This window comes from Triturus cristatus, chromosome 4_1, assembly GCF_964204655.1.
Source record: "Triturus cristatus chromosome 4_1, aTriCri1.1, whole genome shotgun sequence".
In the NCBI taxonomy this organism is placed as follows: Eukaryota; Metazoa; Chordata; class Amphibia; order Caudata; family Salamandridae; genus Triturus; species Triturus cristatus.
Genome location: NC_140585.1, coordinates 592,537,353 through 592,558,063, shown reverse-complemented (window position 1 = coordinate 592,558,063; position 20,711 = coordinate 592,537,353). Strand labels below are relative to the sequence as shown.

Below are 20,711 nucleotides of genomic sequence, written 5' to 3'. Positions count from 1 at the left end.
CTAAAAAAATATAAGAATTTAGGAAAAAATACCATTTTTATTAAATTACTCCTTCCAATAATTGTTAGATGTAAATTATGTAATCTCCTCAGTGATGAGCTTGTTTGTTTCAAAAGTGGTTTCAAATTTAAATTAACTAGATTGTTGAGATTAGCTGTCATGTTTACCCCCAAATAGATTGCATTTTCAACAATCCTTTCATCAGCACAATTAATTTGATTATTAATAACTATCTGAGTTTTATTTTCATTTAATTTATAACCTGAGATTTCGCCAAAGTGTTTAGCCTCTGTTTCAATTAAATGTATTGCATTGGTGGGATTGGTTGTGGTTAGGGCAATATCATCAGCATATGCTAATGTTTTTGTGTCCCCATGAGGCGTTCTCACCGGTGTTATTGCGACATTTGATTCTAGTTTCCGAATAAAAGGGTCTATGTATATAGCGAAAAGCAAAGGAGAGCAGGGACAACCCTGCCTTGTTCCTCTTGTTATTTTAAAATTTTCTGATGTATTACCATTAATCATCACAGCTGCTTCTGGATTAAGATACATCATACGAATTGCATTGATGAAGGTTTCCCCTATTCCACACTTTGACATAGCTGTCCATAGAAATTGCCAGGAGACCCTATCGAACGCTTTTTCAGCGTCTAGTAATATCAGTGCCATAGGGTCTCCTGTCACCTCGGTAATGTCAAAGAGTGTGATAACCCTCTGTATATGATCGATGGTAGATCTGCCAGGAACAAATCCATGTTGCCGACCCGAAATGATTTTATGTATAAGTGGGGCAATCCGACTGGCAAGTAATTTAGAGTAGATTTTGGAATCGTTGTTGATTAGGGTTATTGGGCGATAAGCCCCTAGTTCAGTTGGGTCTTTATTTTTCTTAGGAAATACAATTATTTTCGCTAGTGCCCATCCGCTGCTTCGAGGAAAGGAGAGAGATCCCCGGAGCCTGACGGAGCCTGACGGAGGCCTTACCTGTCAATCCGCTTGTTGAATCTTAACGCATCTGTTGCAGCGGCGGCGGCGGCAGTGGCTTGTGTCCGCGTATGTTTCTGTCTCTACAATCAGCGGTCCGCGGTCGGCGATCTACGGTCCGGGAGAGACGGTGTTGACGGTGCACTGACACTGACGCTGACACTGACGCTGACCCAGCAGTGTTCGCTACAGGGATTGGTGCTGGCTGATGCTGCGCCTCAGCCTTCGTTTCTCCCATTTCTCCTGCTTTCTGGGAGATACACTTCTTGTTGGGACAGCCCGATACTGGAAGCGGTGGCGTCAACAATTAAGACCCCTTCTGCACAACTTGCTTGGAGGTGAGTGTTTGACTAGAGGCGCGCAAGCACAGAGGGTAACGCTAAAAAATATAATCACCTGCCTAAATACAAAGCTATTTGCGAGCATGGAACAGGACTTGAGCAAGGAGCAGAGGGGGCAGGGGGAGCAAAAAACCGATTCAGGCTCGGGAGGCGATGCTAACGGCGTTAGCATTGAAGGGGAGTCATCGGTGTGTAAGGATGCCTCCATTTGCCCCGTTCGCACTCAACCCGCCCTGGAGATACAAAGCGGCCCTAGCCGACCAGAAACAAGAGGGCTGAGGGTTAAGATGGGGAGGGAAAAAATGACAGAGAGAGACAAAGATATGGAAGCCGAGAAGGATAAGTCCAAAATTAAAGTAAAAATGAGAGGCAAAGAAAAAGACAAAACCAAGGAAAAAAACAAGGATAATGATACGGATATGGGTAAGGAGAAGGACACGGACCTGGGCAAGATTGGCGACGAGTATGAAAGTAGAGATCTGCTTGAGAAGAAAGCGAAACGGCTGCAGACGATTAAAAACTTAAAAATTGCCGCAAGAAGCAGTGGACAATTAGATACCTCCCAACCCCGGATATCTAATATCTTCAACTCTATTTCTAAAATCCCTTCTGGTCCTGTGCAGGAACACCTCCACTCCAGTCATGACATGAAATCTAACCGCATATGGCCAGGAGGTATGGGCACAGGCACCGGCCCTCTAACTAACAAGTGTGTAGAAAGCCCACCCAGCACGTGCAGAGTGCTGATTACTGCACAAGGAGAATCAAAAGAGATACATAAAGAGTCACACAAACCAGACGGCTTGAACGGACTCGATGAACCTGATGAATTAGATGAACCTGAAGAACAACACAAGATCATATCCGTACAAACAGGGGCACAGGAAATAGAAACTATCCCATCAAAAGCTATTGCAACTCTAAAAGAGCTAAACCCCGGAAATAATCCTCATTCTGACCGCTTTAACTCCAAGGCCAGCCAGGGCCCGGATCAAACCAACTACTTTCAAAATTATGATCGGAATTATGAGCAGAATACACATAATAAACCTTACTCTGTGTCACAGGAGCATGATCTCGACTCCAGCTCTGACTCTGAAGTCTATGAAACTGGCGCCTCAACCTCAAGTGAACAACGGAGACTGGAACAGACAAGCTCTGATTTTATCATCTCAGATTCAGAAATACCAGAATCCGATTCAAAGAAACCAAACACCCCTCTCAGCGCTAATTTCACAAAAAAAAAAAAATAAGGAAATAAAAAAAGAAAGACAAAAAAGACAAAGGAGACAAATTAACCTGATAACGGAAGATACTACAGACCAAGGGAGTAATACTGAACAAACAAATCTTAAAGTAAAGAATATCCTACCACAAGAATACAACATACAAGAATACAACATCAATCCAAGTCCCAAGGGGGAGGCTTTGCGAAAACCAATGCGAAAACCTATGATATCTCAAACCGAGATAAACGACGACAACCGAAATCAACCGGAACTTTCTCTGCGCGATGTCCTGAAATCAATCAAGAACTTTCATGAAGAGGTCAAACATGATAACAAGAAAAATCATACAGCCATCCAACAACTACAAGGTGCAATACAAAAAGTTGGAGAAACTTGTCTAGAGATCTCAGACAGAATGGCCTCCGTGGAAACTCGTACCGAAAACCTTGAGAAAGATGTCTTTACTCTACAAACGCTTGGGAAAGAACAAGATGGTATAATCAAAGATCTAATGACAAAGGTGGAAGATCAAGAAAACAGAGCCAGACGAAATAACCTACGATTTCTTGGGATTCCTGAGAACTCCGAGGGACATGATCCACGGGGGTTTATAATTACATTACTAAAAGAATCCTTTCCGGAATTACAAATGTGGGACTTTAACAAAGAAATACATCGGGCTCATCGTTTTCCTTTGATACCCCCCAAACGAATGCAGAACTCAACACAATACCCTCGAGCGTTCCTTGTTAATTTCGGAAATTTTCTGTTACGCGAAGCTGTTTTTGATCTTGCACGCCCAACAAAAAAGAGAGAATTCAAAGACTTTGCGTTCTTCTGCAGACCAGATTTTGCCCACACTACGGTCGAAAGAAGGTGGAGGATGAGACAACTATTCACACCGTTTGAAAAGATTGGGGCTACTGTTTATCTGCAGAATCCTGCACGACTAAAGATTATCTTTAAAGGCAACACAAGAAGCTTTACCAGTGAGATCCAAGCTGAAGTATACTTAAGAGAAATCTCCACTCTAGCAAAAAAACAAACTTAACAAATAACTGCAACCGCTTTGAACTTTCTAACCCAAACTTAGCTAGACATATGGGGAAGGTTAATTAAAAATATGGGATAAACGATTAGTAGGAGAGGTGTACAGAAATCTACATAGCAATGATATATAAATCAGGTCAGCCGTCGTCTGTTGTACCCTGATTACAATGATGCCCACAACCCGGCTCAGCCTGAACCGGGTAGCCTCACTTAAGGGAACTGGGGGGTGGGAACCGGGGGTGGGGAATGGGACACAGGTTTTTTTTCCTACATATACACATTCAGTTTTCATTTGTTTTACGGGGTGTGGGGGGGAAGCAAGACAGGGAGGGAATACAGACGTAACGATTTGGACTGTTAAACCAATACTCTTAAACGCTTCAAAATGAGTAAAATTAAAATCCTAACCATTAATATATGTGGCCTAAATGACCCAAATAAAAGACAGAGAACAGCTGTATGTCTTAGCTCAATCGGGGCAGACATTGTCTGTCTCCAGGAAACCCATATCGAAAGGTCACAAATTCCAGTCTTAAAAACTCTTGGATACAAAGTGATCACGGCGACAACTCAGAGCAACAAAACACGGGGAGTGGCAATTTTAGCCCGTAGTGGGGGTCTCCAATTTGGCAAATCAATAGCAGACAAATTTGGGCGTTGGGCAATCACTGAATGCAAATATGGTATGGGGAAAAAATTAACCATCTGCTCAGTATATGGGTGTGTTGATGACGACCCAGGACCTTTAGAATTCTTATCTAACGAACTGGCCCACTGGCCATTACCTTTGATTATTTGTGGCGATTTTAACTTAAATCTTCCTCAAAACTGGGCATTGGGGTGCAATAAGTTTAAGTATGTAGGTCGAAAACCGAAAGTTTTCAGTGCACTTGATGAACTATGTCATACACATGGTTTATCTGACTGTTGGCAATTGAAGAACCCAAATAATCCAGGCTACACCTTCTTCTCAAACCCACATCTCAAATTTGCAAGATTGGATTACATATTTGCTTCACATGATTTAGCAATACATAGCTCCATTGATCGACTACCTAAAGTGTTGTCCGATCACAACCCTTTAACTATTTGTCTTGACACCTGTAAAATAGAATCTAAACACAATCGGTGGACTTTTGAAAGGGCACTTCTGTTAAATGCAGAATATTGTAAAGTTATAGAGAAATGGATTCCCGAATTTCTAGAAAATAATCTTGGCAGCGCATCACTTGAAATTGTTTGGGACACCCTCAAGGCAGGTATTAGAGGAGAAACTCTGAGATTCTCTATTAAAAATAACCTAGAAGAAAAGCAAAAATTAAAAAATCTACAAAATGAATTAGCCGAAAAAGAAGAAGAACTTATTACGGCTATCCAGGTTAATAATAATATTGAAAAGGCAATCAGGGATGTAGCCATTTCCAAAAATTTAATAATAGAAGTGTTCTCTAATAAAGCAGCTAGGAAAGCTACCCATTATAAACAAAAAATCTATGAGATGGGGGAAAATATTGGTCATCATCTTGCAATTCGGGCTAGACAAGAACAAACCGATAGTAACATTAAAGAAATTAACGATCCGATTAAAGGCCTCACTCAAGATCCTAGAGAAATAAGAGACTGCTTTAAAAGATACTATTCGGATCTCTATACAGAAACTTGTAAAAACCAATCCCAAATTGATGATTACCTGGATACGGTTATATGGACTGAGCTTTCCGAATCCGACAGAAATAGTCTAGCTGAGGCTCCGCAATGGATCGAAATATTGCTATCTATTAATAGTCTTCCCCCGGGCAAAGCAAGTGGGTTTGATGGAATCCCCTCTGAATTTTATGCTAGATTTAGCAAACAGTTAAAAGGGATACTTACAATGTTGATGTCCCAGGTCTTTAATGGCGGACGGCCACCAGGATCCTGAAAGTATTTCCTACTGAGGAGACTGCAGTAAATGAGGAAATTAGGAAACTTCATAACAAATAAGTCTCCCAAGATGGCCACCAGAGACAAAAGAGCCCAAATGTAGCCCAAATATCACCCAGATGTAGCCCAAGTATAGCCCAATGACAGAATGTCCAAGAATGTTCTTAAAAACAACTAGAGCACTTACTGTCTTCATTATGACAAAAGTATGGCCATCTTGATTGGAATAAACTGGTAACACTTAAAACATTTAATTTAAAAAGGAACACAATGAGGGGGTTCATTATGCCATAAAAATTATGATTAATGCTGAAGAAAGAAAATGAGGGCACATTTTGAGTGACTTCTCAAATCCTCTTCTATTTCATTAAAAAATTCTGACATGCAGACTGAAACATGCACTTTTAATACCAGGAGCAGACTTCCATGGTGAACAGTAGTTTTACTACAGTGATCTAATGAGCAACTAGAGTGCTAACATTCAGAATTCATGGCAAATGTGTGACATATCTGAATACCTTCATGATGGAATCAAAGTAAAAAACTGAAAGCATTTCCGACTGAGGAGGCTGCAGTACATGAGGAAATTAGGAAACTTCATAACAAATAAATCTCCCAAGATGGCCACCGGAGACAAAAGAGCCCAAATGTAGCCCAAAATCACCCAGATATAGCCCAAATATAGCCCAATGACAGAAGTGTGCAAAACACTTATTATTTTGTGTTTTTGCAGTGTTATATAGTGCAGACTTGTCAGGTATTGGAGTGCTTTACATGAGCATTGGTTACATCACACAAGAACAAATTCATTTTGGTTGTAGACATGGGGAGACTAAGTGATTTGACCAGAATAACAGAATGTCGAGCTGAAGCAGAAACTTCAACCTGGTTCCCCAGTTGCAAAGTCTGCAGTTCTGGAAGTAACACCACATCCTCTCCCCTAAGTGCAACATTTAATCAAGTTGTCAACTAGATAAAAAAACATAAAGATAACAAATAATTTAAAAGTGCTTTGTCGCTATTTGAAAACTCAGAAAATATGTCCTTATTTTAGTCTTTTAGAGCACTAACCATAATTTTGATGCCAATAAGACCCTCTCATATATGTAATTTCTAAAGGAATGCTCTAGGTATTACAGTTTTGATTACATCAAGATGATGTCAGGCGTTCCACACTTTTGTAATAAATATAGAATGTTAGCAATCTAGTTGTTCATTAGGATACTGTTGAGAGGCAGAGGCCAGGGGCACGGACTCTGAAAATTGAAGGCAGGTAGGAGGGTGCAAAGGCAACAATTTAACCACACTGAGCAGGCAGGACGGGCCGTGGAAGCACAACAGACTATGGAGGGCAGTGGAAAGGGGGGCAGGGGCAACAAACCAACAATACAGGACTTGCAAGAGAGGCTGTTGGAGGGAAGATCTATTACGGGTCAAGGAAGCTAGGGGCGGTACCCAGAGCCCCGGGAGCCACCACAGAACTGAGCAGGAGAGTGAGTCAGGGACAAAAGGGGCACCTTAATTTGAGCCGGGGTGCCTAGGAACGCTTGCTCCAAAAATGAAGAAAACAGACATATGAGACATGGAATTGGAGGCAGAATACGATGGCAGTTTAATGAGAAGATGCAACTTCAAAGAAACCGCAGAATAGAGACATAAAGTACAAAATACAGAATCCAGATAATCATACAGCTGTCATGATATTCTCTGTATCTCAATTAATGGACTGACAGAGAGAGAGAGAAAACACATCTATAAATGCATCATGAGAAACAAGTTACACCAAGGAAAATGTTACCTAGGGACACTCACATTTACTCTTAGAGCAAGCATTCCTGCAATTACAATACAACATCTTTTAAATGCAAAAGTAAAGAGAACAATGGTTAAACATAACATGACATTTCATATAGGTAAAATAGAATAAGATACTTCAAGCAAAGCAGAGCAAGACATTTTAAGCAAAGGAAGACAAGAGCTCCCAGTTCTTGGGGAAAACCTGCACAGCCTGTTAACCTACATACAGACGGCGAGGTTGTCCGTCGATATCTGTGGGTGCTCCCTTTTTATATCATTTTGTGGGCTCCTTTGCACGCTACATCTACCTACGTATGCTACCCAAAAGCTTCGTCTGCAGATTTTACCAGACATTTCGTCATTTACCCACTTAATGCTGACAATGGACTGGGTGAAAAGGTCAGTCTCTCAGGCCAATCGCTTATCGTAAGTTCCATAGAGCAAGCAGAAAATAATGGGTATTGTACAGGAATTCAATATATTCATGTATAAAATCTCCTCAGTTCTCCTAACTTGACGCTCTGCGGTTGCCACTTCCTTAAAAGCGGGAAACCTGCCCAGGAAGCAAGTACCAGTCCAGGATGCAGCCTACTGTATGTCGACAGCTTCAGGGGGATGTTGAACTTTGATACCGAGCACGGAGCACTCGGGTAGGGTGGGGGCTACTAGTTTGGAGCAGAAGGCCTCGCAGACCTGCCTTCAGACTGCTATACACTAAAATTGCAGAGCTATGGTCAATTTAACAAAGAGGCCTACATATTGAACAGAAGGGCCTACACAGGGGTTTTATGCTGGCTGAGTGGTAAGGATGTCTCAGGATAATTATATAGCAACACAGGACCCGCTGGTCAATTTAATACGGCCTACAAATGCGGCTGGCAAGGCAAGGACAAGGGTCTCATACTTCAGGTGTGGACAGAACGGGCCAGGGGCCCCCTGTGATACAAAATCTACCCTCCTTCAAGGCTGTGGCAATGTAATAGACCATTGTGGGCAGAAGGAAGAGGCAATGGTAGTACAACCATACATGCCAACAGACCCGATTCAGCCAGGAAACGTCCAATGTTTTTAAGCTCAAATGAGCTTTATTTGATCTGTCTCCTGTCTACAATATCCTCTTTTTCAATGTAACTCAAAGAGGAAAATCAATACCCCAGTTTTTTTTCAAAATCTCCCTCTTACCAAGTTCAAAATGTTCGCAAGTATGGCACATTGGATCATGGAAGGAAATGGGATAGGGACATGGACTTGGATAACAGAGGACAGGAGAGACATGGAGAGGTGCACCAAACTGACCCTGCAGGGCAGGCATCAGGGTTTGCAGCAGCACAATACACCACACAGGGCATGCAGGACGGGAGTGCAGCACAACAATCCATAGAAAGCAAGAGGGAGGGGACAGGACCATGCACATGGACAACAGAGAACAGAGGGGCAAGAGGCAATGGTAGCTAGCTGACCATAATGGACAGACAGGAGAGAAGGCTGCAGCATAACAGACCATAAAGGGCAGGAGGGACGGATCAGGGGCATTACAATGGAACAGACAAGCCAGGAGGGAGGGAGTAGGGGTCTGCACATGTAAACAGAGGGCTGGGGGAAAGGGGGCAGGGCAGGAGCAGCAAGATAGCCATGGAGGTCAGGCAGGATGGGCACTAGAAGCAAGACACAACATGAAGAGCAACAGCGAGACTGTGATGGCATACACACAGACCATGGAGGGAAGGTGGGAGGGGGTCAGGGGCAGCTAACTGACCACACAGGGAAGGTGGGAGGGGCCATGGCAGCACAGAAGACCATGCATGGCAAGTGGGAGGGTTCAGTGGCAGCACAATGGCTATGATGGGCAAGAAGGAGGGTGCAGGGGCATGCACAAAGGACGATGGAGGATAGAAGGGAGGGTCAGGACCTGTGCACAGACAAGAAAGTTCAGGGGAAGGGGCCTCACAACAGACCACACGGGGCAGGCAGGAGGAGCAGTTGCAGCACAACAGACCAGGGAGGGCAGAAGGGTGTGGCAGTACAATGGACCATGTAGGACAGGAGGAAGAGGATAGAGGCATGGCATGTGGACAGGCAGGGTGGAGGTGGCAGGGACAGGTTACAGTCATCTGACAATGCTAGGCAGGTGGAAGGGGAGTGGCAGCTCAACAGAACACTCAGAGTAGATAGGAGTGGCAGGTCCATGGGACATGGTGGGCAAAAAGGATGGAGCAGGGGCATGCACAAAGACATCGGAGGGCAGGGGGAAGGAGAATAGGGGCAGCAAGCTAAGCACAGAGTTTAAGCAGGAGGTCAATGATGGGGCATAGAATTGGGCAATGGAGGGCAGGAGGAGTGGACTGGTACATCATACTAAACTGAGGGCAGTGGCAGCACATCAGACCATGCATGGCAGGAGGGAGGAGGCTAGTCCATGGATTCACACAACAGAGGATAGGGAGGAGGGGGATGGGGCAGCAAGCTAACTGTTCAGAGAAGGCGGGTATTAGAAACTTTATTGTTTTTAAAACATTTTGTCTGTGCAAACTACTTAAAATATGAACAAGTATGCAGCATAATCTCACTTTTATTCAGGAAGAAGAAGACGTTAGTGACTGTGACTCCGGGCTCACTTGGCAAAAACACCCCCTGACCCTCCACCCCCTATCGCAAAATGTAATGCCCGTGAAAAGGGTAGGTGAACACAGTGTTATATAGAACATAGTCCTGAGAGCACGATTGAAAATGAAAACTAGATATAGTGTATGGTATAAACTATGCACCAAAAAGTGTGATATAAGATGAACCAGGCGTGAAATATAATATGCAATACATTGTGCGCAATTACAGATTCATTGGAGAGCGCGAGATAGCACAGGCACTAGCGCGTGCTATGCGATATGCGCCTTGGAGTGTAATATGCACAGGGCAGTGTTGTGTAACCTAACTAGTCTCTAAAGTTGTAATATAAAATATGTGCTGGGGAGTGTAACGTTGCATATGCACTGTGACAAAGATATGGATCCCAAATTGTAATATGTATGGCATAGCACTGTGCGTTATAACATAGGCATCGAGGAAGGCACGTTAGATGGGGCAATATAACCCGTGCGAAGACAAGTGTGGGATGACATTTTCACGGGGTGGTGTTACAGTGCACATGGGCTAGAGAGTGTCATAGCATATGCACTAGCTAGTGGAATACAATACAGAGGTGTGTGGCACTCGGCAGGCAATGGTGGGTGTAACACAGCATTGGGCTCTGTCAGGAGCGCGCTGTGACTCGCAAGTGATGTTCGTCCCCTTTCCAGAGAGTAAAATAAAAAGTATTACACATCCGGCAGTGGATGTGTGTTTTATTAACTGTGAGGGGGGTTTCTTGCATAGTTTTGGTCGAATTTTTGTCGAATCCCCTTTGAATGGCTTGGTGTGCATGTGTATTAAATGTGCCCGTCAATAGCTACCCATGTTTGTATAAATAAACGACAAGGGTGTCTACCGGCATTAGGCACGGTAGAGCATCAGACATGTCAGAGCTTCACTAGTGGTGTAAATACATTCCACATGGATTAATTGCATGCATAGTCGCCTTTTAATGAATATCACGCAAATCGTCATGGTGATAGGTACGTACGGTTTGTCCAGCATGTCCTAGGTGTGTCTATAAATATATATTTTTTAAAAATAATAAAAAACAGTGGCCGGCCCTGGGGATTGGGGTCAAAAAAATATAATTAGGAGACAGGCCCTGGGGGATGGGGTCATCAGGGCCAATAAATTAGAATAAGAAGGGGAACCACACAGCCCCCCTTCTTAAAAAAAATAAAATAAATAAAAGACTGGCATCGTGCCGGAGGCCATGCCCCCTCCATGCAGCACTCTGCAAACGCGCCCCCAACAGGCATCTCCAGTATGCGCCAGGGAGCTGCGCTGCAGACAGGTGTTCTGAGGCCAAGCCCCTTTTTACACCTCTCTGCAACGCAGCTCTGTGGCGCTTACTGGAGGTACCTAGTGGTCTAGTGTGACCCTAGGGACCCTTAGGATTCAAGGGGACTTAATCTCTCAACTTAGAACAGCCACAGGGCGCGTTTACACAGTGGTGAAGGGAGGGGACGGGGCCTGAGGTGACGTGTGCAAACACGCACCATGGCACGTTTTAAATTGGGGATATAATTTCCCTTCAATACTGAGGGCCCCTGGGGGCTAACTAGCCCACCAAGTGCTTCCAGTAAGCGCTACTGAGCTGCATTGCAGAGAGGTGGTCCAGGCCGTGCCACTTTTTACACCTCTCTGCAACGCAGCTCTCTGGCACTTACTGGAGGTACCTAGTGGGCTAGTTGGACCCTAGGGACCCTCAGGACTCAAATGAACTTAATCTCCCAACTAAAAACGGACACAGGGTGTGTTTACACAATGGTGAAAGGAGGGGACGGGGCCTGAGTTAACGTGTGCAAAAACGCCCTGTGGCCTGTTTTAAGAGGTAGTTTTAATCCCCATGCCCTATTATATACTAGGGGCTTATAGAGGAGGTAAGGCTAATCACAGGGGGACCCCAACGCATAATGTTCCATAGTGTATGTAGGTGTTTTCACTGTATTCTAAGTGTCTTTTAACATAGCACTGGCTCTAGGACTGGTTAGTCAGACTCAGTTACCACCAGTATCCGTCTGAAAAAGTTGAGGGTACAGGATGATTTTGCAACAAGGCTTCTTTCTGCTCTTCTTTTTGTTCTTTCTGCACGTTATCCTTCTTCCTGCACTTACATTCGTATTTGAGGACTTCTGTTGCTTCTTTCTGCACTTCTTTTGTTTCTTTCTGTGCATTTTTTCTTCTTTCTTCACATGTCCTATCTCTGTAGGCATAGTTAGAAATTAGCATTTAAAAAACCTTTGAAATTAACAGAAAAAACCATAGGTTTCAGGCACGTTATAGTTAGGAATTAGCATTTAAAAAACCTCAGAAATTCACTGAAAAAACCATAGGTTTCAGGGGTGTTATAGTTAGCTGGACTTTTCACTTGTACAAAACCATTGAAATTCCCCCGTTATAGTTAGTTCAGCTAACTATAACTCGCGCGCCCGCAATGCACTGCTGATGACGTCACATATTACATCACTCATGACATGGTCAGTGACATCACTCATGACATCACTGATGACATCTCAAATGACATCACTGATGACATCACTGATGACATCATCCTTGTGCTAGAGTGGCAGACCTCCTCTCACCCTAATATAACCTTTGATACACACATTCAAAAATAGAGACTAAAATTTTCAAAACAATGGACATACCAATACCAGTTACAACCACCTCTTCAGTAATTCTAAGATCCACATACACATCCACTCATTCACCAACAGTCCAATACAGTCACTCATACATGTACTCACTCATCATATGTACTCATACACCTATACATCCTGTTACACAATGCCACTCATCCATAGAGTTACTCACACACATAGTCACTCATGCTAATAAAGAATCAAACATACATTTACTTGCATATACAGTTATACACACACCACCACACTTACTTCTACGGAAACTTACACATACTTAGTCTTTTAAACAATCACTTATAGAAACACATACTTATTCATACAGGAACTCTTTCAATCTCTCACTCTCACATATACTCACATATATACACCAATAGTCACATATACTAGTTTAAAACATATGTAGTTACTCATAAAGACACTATTGAGACAGTCATTCACTCACTAACACACCCATACACACACTCATCCACCCATACAGTCCTGCACACATACTGTGTTCAACACATACAAACAGTGAGTCACTCATTCATGCACCTATGCACTACGTAATACCCCCACCGAAACATGCAGACACTCCGACTGATACTCAAAAAAACCAACTAATAACCTATATAGACACCCATGTAGCTACTCACCAACCCATGCAGCCACTTATACACAAAATGAGAGACTGATACAGATATTTACATATTTAAACATTACTCACTAAGCCATGTATTCACTATGATACACTTAATCAGTCAGTTACACAATCAATTTTTCAAAAACAAATCATCCATTTAGACACTTGACTTATATACCCATTTATTCTTCCATCGACCTTGAGATATACATATATAAAACATATTTAATTTTCAGAATAACACACATTCACTGGATGATGTCATCAGTGATGTCATCAGTGATGTCATTTGAGATGTCATCAGTGATGTCATGAGTGATGTCACTGACCATGTCATGAGTGATGTAATATGTGACGTCATCAGCAGTGCATTGCGGGCGCGCGAGTTATAGTTAGCTGAACTAACTATAACGGGGGAATTTCAATGGTTTTGTACAAGTGAAAAGTCCAGCTAACTATAACACCCCTGAAACCTATGGTTTTTTCAGTGAATATATATATATATATATATATATATATATATATATATATATATATATATATATATTTTTTTTTTTTTTCAACTATCTGCACGCAAGATACTCAACACCCCCAGAGACTTGCGCGAATGTCCTCTAGCACCGTATACAGTTGTCAGAGATGTGGTCTTGCGGAAGCTGATTTTATGCACATGGTTTAGGATTGTGCTGCAATAGCCGGATTATGGAGTGCAACTTTAGAACACCATAGCAAGGTACTGGGAACACCTGAGATGGTAGGTTCACCCCGGAGATAAGTTTATTGGGACTCATGTGTTTAGCAACAAAAGGGAGGTGGCCCCAGGTTCCTGGCACTTGTGCTCACACTAGCAAAAAGATACATAGCTATGCACTGGAAGGCTGGCCAGTCACTGCCTACTAGGCGATGGAGGAGAGATGTGTCTCAATGGGCCAGAATGAACACGAAACATAAAAAACAGGAGGAAAGAGGAGGCAGTAGGAAGTGCCCTATTGCAGAGTTGTGGGGGGAAATCTTAGCGGCATTTGAAACCCTAACCCGCCCCTACCACCGGATTGGCATCCAAGGAGTTGAACAGTCAGTATATGGCCCTCAGGATAGCACGTGTTAACATCTGTGAAAAGTAGACACTAAAGAATGTTTGGACCAGTGATAGTTATGTTTTATCGAAAGATATGTTGATGATACCTTGTAAAGTTTGCCGTCTGGTGTGTAGCAACTGCCAGTCTGGTCACACACTGTACGGTGAAATATTCTTATTCATCAGGAGAGTGTCACGTTTGCTGTTGAAAATAAGGTATTTGTAACTGATATTCTCTTTTAACCTTGACTAGCAATAAAGCTATAACAACAATAAAAACAATAAACTGAAAAAAACAGTTGGGCACAACTAATTGCCTTTATGTAATGTTAGGACTGTGGGGGCATACAACTCATACATACACAAATATGTTTAATATATTTATTTCAATGTCTTACAGGAAGCTCGGGCACTGTTAGCAGCGAGATTCGCAAACAGACTGACCAGCAAGGGCTGTGCCAGGAAATTTTGGCAGGTAGATAATTAGGCTCTAAACCTTCAAGTCAATTGTGAACTAAATTAATGATTTTAATGTATGTGTTTTTGATAGGGCAGATGCAACTGTTTGCGAAGAGTTTTTTCCCCTAGAAATTAACTAACAGAGAATTGCTATGAACTGACTTGCTAATAGAAAGGACTTTTAAAGCACTATTAAACTTTGGTAGGAAATTACAACTGGAATGTATGAAGAAAAAAAAAGTTTCCGAAAATACAGAACTCCTAAAACAATCATAGCTACATGAATTACTCTGTAACTGCTGGTGAGGCAAAGAGAAAATGGCGAGAACGTGTCACGCGCTGGCAGCCCGAGCCTTCCATCTAAGAAGCTCAGGAAAACCATGTCTCAACAAGATGAGGACGTCACACCCTTAAACATCAAAAATGAATTTGTAACCGCACCTCATCAGCCAGGAACTAACATTTCGAAGAAGAAACCACACAGGTTGATGTAAGGAATCACATTTTCAGGGCATGATCTCATGCATGGACAATGCTCAAATATCAACATACAAATGGCACAGTCGGGGTCTTGGCCGTTAAGGAAATGGGATTCGTTTTTGCCAATTTTCCAAATATTAATTTAAGTGTCCCGGGTCTGAACAACTGAGAAAAATTCATTTAAAACACGTCTTTCTCTCAGACGCACAGATGGCTAGCAAATGTGCACGATGGAGGCAATGGTGTTAGACGACTCTTTGGAACCAAACTGAATATCTCAGATGTGTGTACGTGTCTCGACAACGAGCAGGCGGAAGCGAGCAGCAGCATCTTGCTAATCCAAGAAGCTTCACGTGATTTGGATAACTATCTTTAGAATATAGGGAGATCACCATCGCACCACTTTCTATGGCTATCCAACAGGTCTATATATAGGGAGCCATCCATCGAGAAGCAAAAACACAAGGTTAACTCTCCTAGGACGCGTCAAGCGGCAAACTTGTAACCATACAAGGCCGACTGGGTAACCTAGAGCAGACCTGGCAAAAATGATCGAATCTGCCCAGCTCCCATCTTCTCCTCACACAATCTCTTTCCACCCATCCACCGACCCATCCATTCATCCATCCATCCATCCATCCATTCGTTCTCCTTCTCTCCTCTCTGATTGCTTTCTCTCTACCTTACCTCTCCCTCTCTTTCTCTGTTGAAGCATCCCCATGCCTACTGCACTTAACCTCATGGGTTGGGAAAGTGACAGTCACCAGGAGTGGCCCAGGGCGTTTGAAACCAGCCTCTAAGAGCTTCCGCCCACCGGGTAAATGCCCGGTGAAATAAAAGGCCTGTCTGGCCCTGGTACCAATCATGTTTAAACATAGCTTAGGCACACTGATAATGCAAAAATGGAGTGGAGCAGCTTTTTATAATACTTCCTCCAAAAAAAATCACATGGCAACTCTTTTTAAGTATGTTGTTTGGTGTAAATCCAGTAACAAAATGATAATAGAGTCTAAGAGGCTAAAGTTGCTTTTCAACTGCTCAACGTGTGTAGATCTACGTACACTCATAGGATGTTATTAGCAAACTAAATACACCAGAAGCAAATATAGTGCATGCCACATCTATCGTGTCTCAGTAAAAGGGGAATGAAAGAGTGTGTGTAAGTTATATTCTATATACACACACACACACACACACACACACTTTTTATCATAAAAAGAAATACCAAAGCTCATAGCATGAATTCATGGCACATCATGGCGGAATGAATGCACTTAAGTTTCGGCGTTTCTTCTTGTTAAAGGAAGGATTGTGGTTTTTAATATTACATAGAGCGACCGGACTCCGACTGGCTGACACACTTTTTGATTCTCAGTATGGCAGCAGACTGCTGTGAATTAGGATATATATATATATATATATATATATATCAATAAAGCCATTCACACAAGGTAGCGGTCCAGTGCAAGAAATCCAAGTTTTTTAGGGCAGAAACAATACATGACGTGTGTCGGCCAGACTGTCTTCATCACACGACGTAAGCATTATGGAAAAAGTCTGATACATAGGATATTGTAAATACAGAAATTATTTGTTGTTGGACTAAAATGATTTATGCTGCAATACTTGTCTGCAGCTTCTTATTTCCCAAACAGCCAGATGATCTATTGAAAAAGGCTACTTTACCAGTTCACCGGCTCAGATGGAAACACTAGAAAATAGAGGCTATTTAGGAAAACTGCAAAAAACACGCCTTCTAGAGTGATTTTGCAAAGAAGATAATAACATTTTGGTATGCGTAACTACTTTTGGACCAACCAAAAATTGACACTCAGTAAGCTAAAACTACCTCTCTCCATGTCCATTTTCGTCTTGCAGAGAGAAAAAGCTGAGAGACTCTTTAGTGCATGCGCAAGTTAGTTCAACAAAAGAGCAACAAGTACTCCTCCATATATGTGGAATTCCACTGGCTAAGGGCCATTACAGATGTGGCAGCTGTTATTGATACCCTCAAGCAATCACTGGTTTTACTTCTGAACACCAAGGATTGAAATTATACCATTACGAAATCTCAAAGTTTGTCATATATGTCATTCTCTGCCAAGGAAATCTGCTACACATCAGAAAACCAGAAATGGTTTCAAAAAGGACTATGCAACATAATTCCACGGTTAGATGAGAGTGAATACTAAAACGAAAGAAGACATCAAATGGGCAGTATTATAACCGATCAAAATGAACACAAGAGGAGGGTATTTTGAACAACTTCTCCACCAACAAGAAGCGAGACCGATTCTGTTCTTTAGGTCTAGTGATCTCAGGTTGAATAGTACAAATCAAACATAAAATCTCATATAAACATTATGAGTTACATTTAAACTTCAGGAATGCTGATAACCTTACACAAATACTGTGGCACACAAACTATAGGACTGAATTCGTCAGCTTCATGAGGTGTAGCAGTATGGACGTCCCCTGTCTGCATCGTGAGTTGAAGAAACCTTCATAGATGCCTGGTCTATTAACCAAGGCCTCAAATGTTCAAAGCACATTTTCGGTATACATGTCTGCAAACATCCACCCGTGCTTCCACTCTCTACTCGATAGGACTACAAACACCGGAAGTTCTGGAGTTTTAAGCAGGCACACCATCTCACTGTAAGCATCCATGAAAACCGCTGACACAGTCAAAACAGCAACAGAGCGCCATGTCAAGAAAAGTGCTCAGGAACCAATCAGCAACGGAGGAGAGGAATAAACAAATGTGCAAGATATGCCAGCAACACTGGTAGGATAGTAAACAAAGTTACAGCTAATGACTATTTCCATAGGTTTTCTATCTCCCTGTAATGCAATGCCACTGCAAAACAAGCATTGGGATAGCCAATAGGTCTCGCCTTTGGGACCTTATACGTTTTAGACAGGCAGCACATTATCTATTACATTCGTCATTTAAGATATTAAAGTTTGGGGTAATCAATGGCGGGAGACAATTCATATGCGGTCAACAAAACATGAAATAAATGAATATGCAAGCACATTAGTAATAATGATTTTTTTGCCAGAAATGTATTGATACCTTGATTAACTGCTAGAAGGCATCGGACCAGATGTTTGCTATGAGCAGATTTGCTTCTGTGTTCTGTCAACCCAACACTGCATGGAAGGCACAGACATACCCAGTTGGAGCAATAAGCTTTTGCTTGATTTGCCAGGACTTGGAGCTCCCGGGGGGGCATGTCCTCAAACACACACAAAGCTTTTCTTGCAGTTTTATATAGCGCGGACTCAACCCAAAGTGGTCTTGGAGCGCTTTTTGTAGGCACTGGCGGGAGCAGGAGAGCCAGGGGTTAAAATGGAAAAAACAATGCATGGGTGGACAGGCTTGGGGTCTCATGCTATTAAAGCCTTCCCTTGCATCACTGTGCTGCAAGCACAAGCTTAATAGGGCCAAGGAATGTGCCTTTATTTTGTGGGTTTAGGCTTTGTCTGGTGAGTCTGGAGGTGGATAATACACTAGTATACATCATTTCTCATTTAGTACTCATATGTTGGTGACTGATTTCCGCTAGATTGCTAGTACTCCAGTAGCCACTTAGTTGCATATTTGGTTGGGCGGTGATGAGATCTGCAGAAAATCCAGTGACATGACCACTGTAACTACACATGATGCAGCTCAAAATAACAAACCATAACATAAAAGCAACATACCTAAAAACAGGACTGCAGCAAGCACTACAGTGGCACACACAAAGGCCACAAGGGCAATCCATGTCGCCTTTTCTGCCTCCCACTGCTAGTGGCACTCTAGTTGGCGTCTGAACTGAAATGCAACGTGCCCTTTGCCTAAGTTGTATAGTAAGCGCTATATGAATGCAAATACAAATATGCACAGGTGGGAGCACTGACAGGGAATAGATAGGACCACGTGTTAAAAGTAAGTGTAGTAGAAATTACCGTCAATCATGGAGGAAAAAAGATTCACAACATAAAAGCAAGAGTTATAAAATTATTCACCTGCTTTCGAAAGTTACAAAGAAAAACGAACAGATCAGACATCAGTCGAAAGTGTATTTTGTTGGCGATAAATAGAACAAGGTTAGTTCAGGAATCCGAGGAAGTAAATATTCAGGGGAAGATGAAAGGGCAGGAAGGGTGGAATTGGATGGTATGTGAAACAAGTACTGACGCTTTAAAGCCACCGCCGCTGTTATAGCTTCAATGGGACAGACAGTGCCATATATTCTAGGGAGTAAGCATCGGGAGACGGCGGCTGTGGAGCGCCTACCTGACTTCAATGCAAGCAAAGGGGGCTGGCATTTCTAAGGAGCACGGCAATGTTATTGATAAGGCAAGCACTGCCAGCGGTTGAGCTCACGGCAGGTACATACACTGCGAATTCTCCATTGAAAGCACTGGAGAAAGGGACCGGGAGACAGCAGAAGCCTGCAGGGGTGGAGAGCCCCGTCCCCTCCTGCTGGAACATCCAGGGAGGGCGGGCGGGCGGAGGGGAATGAAGCATCCACCCTCAGCCCGGCCACTCGTAGCAAACACCAGCCGCTACTGCAAAATACAACGAAAAAACAAGAAAGGGAGGCTGTTTGAATAACAATTGACATTCAATAGTGTCTTAAAAAATTTTGCAGCCAATAACTCATCTAATTAGTCGCCCCGTGTCCCAATCTAGGACTCTGCAAGGGAGTGACACTGACTAGCCCCCATCAACAACTGAATTTTATGAGCAGGGCAGTCCACTGGAGGTTTCCACTATTCTAATCTCATTCAACAAAAAGCCAAAAATGTATATTCATACGCCCAATTTGAAAAATATCATAGTGGCCGTATATTATGGATTTTCACTATGGCAATATATATACTGTTCTATTCCCATTTTAATATGGTATGAACATGTCAATCGAATTCTACATGTATCATGACTGTACTAGTTACCCTGTGCTTTTTCAAAACTCTACAAAACAATTAACAAATGTTCTACAAAAATATAGCAGCGACCACATCTCGTACATGTTTCCCATTACATTACTTATTTTTTCTTTTATGGATCAGGATTCTATTGTTTGTAGCAAATGTACTGCACAACTAGGATGACCATTGAAACTGCATTAGCGGTCTCCCCAGACAATTGCTTTTCGAAAAAAAAAAAAAAACATTAATTACATGCATATTCAGAATGACTTTTAATCAGCCTCACCCACTCGTCTTTTAAATTATCATTTGAATTTTACTTCTGCCCAACATAGCCTGGGACAATGGGTCAGCCCCCTTTACCCACTACTCCTTTTAGTTTGAGCAACCTCACTGCACAAGGCTGCTGCACATTTTTCACATCCACCTAAAATAGTTCCTTTCTCTTTTTCATATTAACTATTTAAAAAAACAGCTATTTATTTTGCCTGCTGTTTGGGGGCTTGGTTGTATAATGATTTATCTTCAGTCTTCTTTTTAATGTTAA

The 20,711-nt window shown here is 42.4% G+C and overlaps 1 protein-coding gene across 4 annotated transcripts in view; it reads right to left on the bottom strand.

Moving 5' to 3' along the window:
- The window catches only part of FAM107B (family with sequence similarity 107 member B), a 271,881-nt gene that overhangs the window by 166,291 nt on the left and 84,879 nt on the right, over positions 1 to 20,711 (bottom strand). The window contains exon 2 of one of the 4 annotated variants that reach the window (XM_085652940.1): positions 14,407 to 14,501. The exons of the other annotated variants lie outside the window; for them this stretch is intronic. The gene's annotated coding sequence lies outside the window, so the exon portion shown is untranslated. The remainder of the gene's footprint in view (positions 1 to 14,406; positions 14,502 to 20,711) is intronic. 4 annotated transcript variants of the gene reach the window in all.